This window comes from Lactuca serriola, chromosome 5 (assembly GCF_051521515.1).
Source record: "Lactuca serriola cultivar US96UC23 chromosome 5, Lser_US96UC23_V15, whole genome shotgun sequence".
Lineage (NCBI taxonomy): Eukaryota > Viridiplantae > Streptophyta > Magnoliopsida > Asterales > Asteraceae > Lactuca > Lactuca serriola.
In genome coordinates, this window is record NC_136412.1 from 324,185,088 (window position 1) to 324,195,161 (window position 10,074).

At 37.4% G+C, this 10,074-nt stretch overlaps 1 non-coding gene across 1 annotated transcript; it reads left to right on the plus strand.

Annotated features, from left to right (window-relative positions):
* Window positions 1–9,713: 9,713 nt before the first annotated feature.
* On the plus strand, window positions 9,714–9,820 carry LOC145055956 (small nucleolar RNA R71). Its single transcript, XR_013685499.1, has one exon. It is a non-coding gene; the product is annotated as a small nucleolar RNA R71 (small nucleolar RNA).
* Window positions 9,821–10,074: the final 254 nt, after the last annotated feature.

The window sequence follows — 10,074 nt, forward strand, 5'->3', positions numbered from 1 at the left end:
ATAAACTCTATACATGTACGCCACTGATTCTATTAATATCTAACTCTTTTTCACAATTTTTGCTTTTAATATGAATAAACTCTATAAAAAAAAAGTTCCTTATCTTGAAAAGAAGTTGAGTCTTTTTGTTTGATGACGTGGCATCAAAAAATTATTAGTGAAAAAACTTTATATTATGGATGCTCAAATCTTGTGTTTTTGTGTTTTAAGTATATACAAGCAGCTAAGTAGTTTGGTTACTTATTGTATTGTTCTTCTATCATGTACGTGCCCAAAGAATGAGAACTACAAGGAACGAATAAGTGGACAAAGGTGTAATAGGTGTTGTTAGCTTAGGAGTAGATTAGATTTGCCGGTTAAAAAAAAAAAAACAAACAAACAAGGAACGAATAAGTGATATATTGAATATGTTAGTAGTCAAAATAACCGGACAAGTGAGTATTGTTAAATAAATATATAGAATCTATAATATATAATAAAAAAGACTCTTATCGCTATAATAAGTTTTTTATTTTTAAATAAATATATAGAATCTATAATATATAATAAAAAAGGGCCCTGAAAAAAGTTAGGTCTTATATAGCTGTCCACTTTGTCTCCCTCAACGCCCCCATTAGCATCAATTGCAAGTGTTCATAACCATTTAAGCACGATATAGAGAGAAAATATAGGATTCGTTATAAGAAGATATGAGATTTCAGATATCTTAAATTTCTGAACATTTACGAAAAATTATTGATAACGTATCCCACCAGAAATACGTCAAACATAACGGAACCGTCATTCTGGTAGACAATTTGGGCAAAGGGCGGCGTATGTCTTACGCCGCATCATCGCCCTCGCCCTCGCTCTTGCCCTCGCGATCCCATATTCATTCCTTGGCATCTAAGCACCAAGGTCAGTGTCAGGACAAAATAGTACCAATTGCCTCCCATAGCGATAAGTGTAGCGCTCAGGGCGCCGCTCCTGGAAAACCTGCACCAATAGCAAACAACCACTCATAGAGCAAGATCTACCAATCGAAGGCCACCCGTCCCTGCCAAACCTAAAAAGGTAGAAGATACTGTCGGGGACCTGTCCCCCTAACCACATGTATAAAAAGGTCCATTCTCCTCCAAGAGAAAGGATCGAAAAAATACGACCCTTTCACTCTCACCCAACATCTCTTCACTTTCTCTTTAAGAAACCAATTAACTTGATCGTCAGAGCCTCGTTTCGGGACTGCCTCCTGGACAACGACTGACGATCTTGTTTTCTTTGTTGTGATTCTCAGGCCTTTCGTTCCATTCTTCAAAGAGACGGAGTTAAGCCGGAGACATATCACAACAGTTGGCGTCATCCAGACGTGCATCCAGTACGCACAACCCACTTCGCAACACCAGGCGTCGGAAATGACGGATAAAGGACCAATGCGGCAGGAAGGTGACGATAATAACCCGGTTAGACCAATACAATCCATCGACGGAAGCGGTCCGTCGACACTGGAAGAGCAACCTCTCACACAGAAACTAACGACGACGCCAGTCGGCCCCACGATAGAGTTCATTGCAAGTCTATGGTGACCGTCGCCCGTCGCAACAGAACATCTGGCCTCGACTACCACCACAACGCCTCAAAGAGCGTTGCCCACCCTATCACAACAAACAACAAATCGACCATAGTTATCGGCGCGACAGGCGGGGACCAGTGCTTGGTCCCTCAATTCCATTCTATCAGTCGCACCACCTGCAGACCACCAGTCTTCCCCGATGGTCGCCATGTCGCATATCCTGCTATTTGCACAATAACCACCGTTCAAACCATATTCATACCACTACCAAGGCGTGTACCCTCAAACCCACAACATTCAAAGCATGCCGACACAGGGGATAAATGCACACACTACGAGGCTAACGGAGTATCACGGGTACCATTACGAGTATGGCCAAGGGTACAATAGCCCATACCACGTGCAGCATTTGATGGCCAACGGAGCACCCAACTACCCACATATGAATAGTCTCGTAACAAGTATTAGCTTGGCGTTCTGTCAAGAGCTATTACAAATGAAATACCACATTCCGCCATGATACCAAACATCCCAAAGTATGATCGCACAAAAGATCCTGACGAACACATAGACACCTACGAGTGGACAATGACATCCTTTCGGCTAGACAAGAGATTCACCTACACCTACTTCTCAGTCATGTTATCGGGAAATGCTAGCAAATGGTTCAAGGCACTACGTCCGGGAAGTATATCCAACTTCGAACATTTAAGGTACCTTTTCCTCCACAACTTCATGCAATTGAGGAAAGTCAAAGGAGATGTGATGCGGTCAAAATATTACTGCACCTAATTTTCCAACTATCTAACTAGCTATTCGACTAAAGGCAATGGATCTTTTCACAAATAGTATAGCACAAACAGTCAGGTATCGAACACAGGGAACAGACTTAATTATTAAACCTAATTACTACTAAATTAACCTAAATTTCTAAGCAAAAGTTTAATTGGTTTTTTATCTGATTTTGCAAGTTTAGAAAAACTTAATCACTCGATAACTATTCAATCAAATATTTAAAACACTTCCGTTTAGTTCAAATCCACTTCTCCTTAATGGTTAGCTAACAATTATGGATTATTAAAGTTCGTTACCAAATTTTATATTATTAGTAATTTAAGTCCAAATTTACTAATATTTAACTAATTTATGTAAAACTATGCATGGTCACACACAATAAAACACATAATCAGATATGGATTATGAATAGGGTTATGTAAGATCTATTTATTAAACATAATAATGGTCATAATTCATGTTCTCCAACACAGCTAAATTCAATTACTTTAATTACCTATCTAAAATTGGTTCAATCCTAGCTCTAGTAATTCAATGTTCACTATATTACTAGGTGTCAAGTTCATGTAATTTAATGGTCACCAAGCTACACAGAACATGAATTCAGGCAAATAAAGCATCAAATATTAGCATGCTAGGTATTAACAATCAAACACAAGCACATAACCAACTACTAAAAATCCATAATTCAATCAAACTAATCCATTAGTTGAAGCTTCATCTAGCTAAACAAAAGCAGCGAGATTCAGCTACTCATAGCTGATAAACTAAACACGAATCCAACAAATAAAAACATGATTAAATGTACCAAACGAAAGTGATGATTGAAATCTCCAATCTCTAGCTTTAATCAATTCGCATTCAACTCTTGGAATTGGTTCCTCTGATTAGATCTCTTTCTAAACCCTCCAAGTCTCCAAAAGCTCTCTAAATTCGTAAGTGCCAATGATATATATATATATATATATATATATATATATATATATATATATATATATATATATTCGGAATTATTGCACTCCACGTCGTGAATTAGGACTTCACGTCATGAATTAAGGTGAATCCTTATCGGGCAAGGACACTGACTTCCCGAGTACTTATCTTCTAGAAGCACCCACTCCACGTCGTGTAAGAGAAGCCCACGTCATGAGTTGGACTTTTCGCTGGGATTTTCTTCTTTTAATTCTTCAAACCTCCAAAATTTCGCTTCTTGTCTCTTTTGGTCCTTATTCTTCAAGATTGCTCCTTGTAGCCGCAAAATACAATTTAATCTTATAAGTATCATTTATATTTGCAAATAACCAAAATATTAATCAAATTGTATTTAAATATTGCCTAAAATGTGTATAAATATGGCAATATCAATTACCAACACTTATCTTCTGTTTGCCCTCAAGCAAAACTAATTAATTTTAAGTCAAACTCTCATCACTAACATCACATAAAACAATCCATTTTGAACTCAACAATTATACCAAGACCTCAATGCGCATAGTTTTTTCTAAAATCCGAACAACCTCCCAGACCTAAATACTCACAATCCTTATGAACATTCACCCCTTAGTTTATACGACACTCATTTCTGCAACCCTTCGAATCGATCCTCATAAATCTTTCTTAACCTCAAGGTATTTCTTGTTAAGCTACCCAAGCATACATAATCTAGAAAAATTAAAAATTTTGATACCACAATTGATCTCTTTGAAATTCTTCACTTCTTTGAATAATTGATCTTTTATTTCTTTGAATTCACCACCTTTATTGTTTATTTTTTGTATCTTCAACTTTTTTGATTCTTCAGAATTTTGGTCTTTTGATCTTCATACTTTGATCTCTTTGAAATTCTTCACTTCTTTGAATATTTGATCTTTGATTTCTTTGAATTCATCACCTTTATTGTTTATTTTTGGTATCTTCAACTTTTTTGATTATTCAGAATTTTGGTCTTTTGATCTTCATACTTTGACAGCACCAAAATTCTTTCAACTTTTCGATAATTTCTCTCTTTTTTATATCTCACTTTTTCCTCTTAAATCCTACATGCTTAAGCAAGGGAGCTTAACTTCAACCTTTAGTGGTTAGAGGTATTGATCTAAGTGCAATGGCCACATAAGTTCTTCTGGATAAATTTCAGGTTTAGGCTACAAAACATATTATGCCATATAAACTATCATATTACCTTTCATATCTCATGACTTTTCACTAGGACTTGGGAAGCCACAAATACACTATAACATATGTTGGCTCAATTAAACATTTGAGCTCGCATCGGATCATCCCGCATAACATTAGCAACTTAAGTTTAAACAATTGCTAGATTTAATTATTGGATTATTTTTTCAAATCTATTTCTAAAATTTTAATTTTAAAATTTTAAAATTTCTAGCAATTTCCTTTTTCGACACCCTATCTCACGCTTATTGCATACAGTGCCTCATTGTATGCATAAAATAATTTAAAAGCAAGAAAAAAAGAGAAAAAGGAACAGACTCCTCTGGGGTAGTAGTGGTGAGATCGAATTCTGAAGTGTGGAAAACTTGAACATCTTGAACATAGTGAATGGAACTTGGATCTTCAGGGATATATGAATGTGCCGACAAAATGAGAATCTGAGACTTGACTCTTTAACAAATGTGGTGCATATAGTCTTCAAAGCACAACATGCCAATGTGGGAAAGCGTACACCACATTTTATGGTTGAGAGAAAAAGGAACATCCCAATTATGCAGATCACATCGTGGTATTGGAATCCACAACGTGTTATTGATTGAAATCGTCTTTGATATCGTGATAGGTTCTAAGTTCACGACGTGGAGTTAAGGTCCACGTCGTGTAACCTAGATTTCACATAATGTATTTGCACGACATTTCTTCGATGCAACTGAATATATAAATGCTTTGAGACCCTTCCAAAACTCTATGATTTATTTGACTCTTCCCTTATCTCTTTATTTTCTTAGGAAATTAACCCCACACATAGTAAAATTGTGGGTCTCTAATCTTAACTCTAAATGACACGGCTTTACACGAACACTCCTATCTCTATTCTCTCATCATCTCGCTCACGATAACACACCAAATCTGCAACAAAGTAAGTAATAATGGAAAGAAGAAAACATCCATCCCATAGTTGGTTACAAATTCAAAACAAACCAAATAAAAACAAAACAAACTTAATAACCAAATAAAAATTAAAAGATAAAACTAGTAATCATCCTCGTCTCCTTGTGCTCCACTTGTTCAGACTATGTTTCCTTGTCTTGTCCTATACTCACTCCATGTCGGACAAACTGGATAATGATCTCCCAATTGTGGTGGTTGTGTAACGTTGAAGTGTTGGATCTTATTCTCCATCGTCCCTCCAATCCAATTCATTCTCAAGGTCATTTGGTCAAAATAACCAGCCATAGTATCCTCACCAAAAGTAACAGCTCCCATTGGTGCATTCTGATCTCTCGCCACGCCCCCGTACATTCCTCTTTCTCCTTGGATGCGGCTGCTCTTCTTGTTGACCAATAGGTTGCTCAACATCTTCCGGGGGTATCACAAATCCCCCACCCGTGTTCACCACCACCCGCATAACACTCAATAATTGTAGCGTCGAATCATTGTCCTTGAAGCGTGTAAGGTTCCTAATGAAAGTATGACTCAAAATATCATAAGACCGGGCGAGACGAGTAACCAAATGTCCTCCCGTAATGGGACTACCGGGCCGAGAACTAGCAACTTTCTTCCCCAAAAATCGTGCAAGCATATATGGTAGGTCGCAAAAAACTACGGGTGTAGTGATGTTCCAAAGATAAAATAAATTTTGAGTTGGCACCTTATCCCCATGATGTTTATGGTTGATTGAGAAAGTGATAAGACGATGTAGAAATCGGTAAATGGGAGACCGGATTTGGCCTTCACAAGCATCACGGGAACTATACTCGTGATTTGAAATGCTCCTCCAAAACTGGACATCTACCAATCCCGCTGTAAAGTACCGAACACAGCCTTGTAGGAATAAAATAAAATGGGGTGATTGCGTCTCTTCTTCAGTTTAAATCCCTATTCTCCATGCAAACTCACGAAGGATACATTCTCGGTATACACCTACCAAATGGAATGCAAGATCCCGGTTGTAATTTGGGTCAGTAGTTCTCTCTTCAAAGTTCACTGTGGCAAAGAATTCGACTAACAATTCGTGATAAACGGTTTCTTGAATAGAGAAAAGATTTCTCCACCCGTTACATGGAAATGAAAAACCAACACCAATAAATAATTTAGACTGATATCTTTCCACTTCTGTAACCATTCCTACCCCACACAACCATGCCTAATCCACTACTGGAGCAATTGCAAACTCTCGGTTGTACACCCTAACCTGTTCATATAATTGTTGAGCAATGCCTGTGAAATGTTTTGCGGCCGGGAATCGGTAAAGCGGATGAATGCTTAATACGTCAATGTGATCCTGCTCTGGTGGAACTGCTCGATGAGGCCCCATTATACCTGAAAAATAACGAATAGCAAGCAAAACAAACAAACCACCAAGGAATTGAATCATTAAGCAAAACATAAGGCTGTATTCCCAGATTTCACGTTGTGGATTCTGTTCGTGACGTGGTTTTTGGTCGGTCCTTCTAAGGTTCAAACAAACTGAAATTACCACGTGGGATTTGTCTAATTTGTTATTCTAAGGTTCTATATCACACCTGCAATCAAAATTTATTAACTAATTGACTCAATTTGGGCATTTCAACTCCAAGAACAACCCTAGATTCTAAATGTATATAATGGGAAGAAATTAACAAGAATAAGTGATGGAGAACTTACCAAAAGTGGATATGAAACACTAAATCAAGAAATTGTGGAAGAAATGTGCAAAAATCCGAAGTAGGGGCTGCTACTTGTTCATCCGTGTGTGTGAGTAGTTTATGTTTTGGTCAATGGATGAAGTCATATAAAATGGTCCCCTCCCGTGACTTTTTAAAGTTCACGTCGTGAGTTTGTTAACTGGGCTAGTTGTCGGGCCAAATCAAATGGAACACGAGGTGGGCTTTAAACCCATGACGTGTTATTGAGTTTAATTGCCAAAAATCACTTTTTTTCTTAAAACTTCAATTTATTCCTAATAAAATTAACCACTCAATATTTAGGAACCCCACACTTGATTTTTGCTATGTTCTAAAAAGGTAAGATGACTTGGATGATTATTTAACCTAAAATTCAACTAAAAATGCATAAACGAAAAGAAAAATTGCAAACCGAGCTCGGGTTGCATCCCAAGAAGTGCTTCTTTTTGTTTGAGTCATGAGTCGGACTCCATGCCGCCTTATGTTGAATTTTCAGGAGTTTCCATCACCATTTGCACCTTTTGTTCCTTCCATCGCTTCTTGTAAGCTTGCACTCTCCTAAGAAAAGCCTTTTTAGAACTTTCTTTTTAACCTTCACATCACCTTCTTCAAGCTTTCTTTTCACTCCCTTATTCACCACAAGGTTTGCTACTGTTTTTTCTTCACTATTTCGTTCCATAGTGGCAATCTTCCTTTCCAAAGTTAGTTGCTTTAATTCCAAAGTAACCTCTTCTTCATCACTCGACACTAAATCTTCTTCACTTTTCTTACTCATCAAAGATGTTGGAGTTTTGTTTCAAAAACTGTTGGAATGGATGTTCTTGGCTTTGTACGTTTAGCTTGTTGAATTGACTAAATTTCCTCTTCCATTGATTTTTCCAACTCTTCAAAATTTTCTTAATCTATATTGAATACTTCACATTGAGCATTATTACTTTGAAATCCATCCGCTACTCCAAAAGTAACATCTTCATCTCCAACTCTCAACGTAAGTTTACACTCACGAATGTCTACCAAGGCTCAAGAAGTATTAAGTAAAGGGCGACCAAGGATTATTAGGACACCAGTATCTTATTTTATATACATTATGACAAAATCAATTGGAAAAACAAATTTCCTAGTTTTTACCAATATATCCTCAATTATGCCTCGAGGATGAGTAACTGAACGATTAGCCATGTGAATCGTCATTCTAGTAGCCTTTAAATCCGGAAGATTTATCTTTTCATAGAACGAGTAAGGCATTAAATTTATGATTGCTCCAGAATCAGCTAAAGCGTAACTCTTCATGTTAGTTACAAATTCACACGGAAGAGTGAGGCGTCCAGAATCTCCCATTTTCGTTGGTATTTCACCCAATATCAACTTAGAACTCTCCTCACTAAGGATCACTTTGGAATTCTGCTTTAATTGTTGGTGAATATCAAGTAATACTTGCAAAAACTTAGCATATTCAGGAACTTGGGACAACGATTCAATAAAAGGAGTGTTTATAGGAATACCATGAATTTGTTTCATAAACTTCAAATGTTCCTGCTCCAGTTGATGAATCTTAGATCGAGAAGGAAAATGAAGCAGAGGACGATAAGCTTGAACATCAGCCATAATTTTTTTTCAGACTGCCCCACGTCGTGAGCTTAGGATGCTCACGTCGTGAGGTCGATGATTTAGTTATAAATTTTTCTTCGATCTTTGACTTCTTCGGTTGTGGTTTGGGCAGATGTGGCTCTACTTCTAAGGCTTCTAGGAACTCAGAAATAGTATCTTCTTCAGTCTCGATAACCATGACATGTGGTTGAGGCTTTTTGTCGAGAATTTGTGGAGAGAGTCGCTCATTAACCAGTGTAGTTAATTGCCCAAGTTGAGCTTCAATGTTTTGGATTGATGATTGATGATTTCTTATAAAATTTTGTTGATCTCTCATTAAAACATGTGGGTCTCTTATCGTTGCATCAGTCTCATCGTGTCGTTTTTCCGAAGCCTCCATGAATCTAGCTAACATGGACTATAAATCAACTTTCTTTTCCGGTTGTGGTTGCCCTTTTTGGTGAAAGCCTTGGCTAGTCTGCCTATATTTTTCTTCTTTTTGCTTATTATATTCTTCATATGGTAACCACTCTTTCTTTGGCTTCCTCCAATCTTCATCATATTTGTCTCCACTTGAGTAAAATACTTGAACCTTCTTGTTCCCGTTCTCATCCAAATGGCAATCTTTTGTTAAATGTGGCCCATTACATCTTTGACAACCCACACGAATAGCATTTATGGATTGATCCATCTTGGTCATTCTTCGGTCCATAGTAATTAGCATAGCTAACACAGTTCCCATGTCCTTAGAAGTGTCATTCCCAATTCCTTTCGCTCCATCATATTGTGGATCGTGATATTCATGTGATTGCTTAGAAAATTCTTCAATTAATTCCTTAATTTCAGTTGGGTTCTTCTTTGTTAAAGGTCCTTGAGAATTAAGGAGTTGCCTTGTCATCACATTCACCCCATCATAAAAGATTGTGACTTCTTGTTGCATGTTTAGATCATTTTGGGGGCAATTTCGAAGTAACCCCTTGTAACGCTCTCATGCTTCGTAAAGTGATTCACCCGATTGTTGCTCAAATTTGGCTATCGCCTTCTTGAGTTTGGACACTTTTATGGTGGGAAAGTTTGCTAAAAGAATTGCTTGCGCATTTGTGCCCATGTAGTAATGGCACCAGGTAGGAGTGCCTTCAACCAATCCTTAGCAGCTCCTTTGAAAGTGACTGGAAGCATTCTTAATAACACCGTCTCTCTTGGAACATTTGAGACATTGAAGTAATCAACCATGTCATTGACTTCATCAAGGTGTTTATAAGCATTCTCGTGATCTTTCCTAGAAAATGGAACATCTTTAAGCAC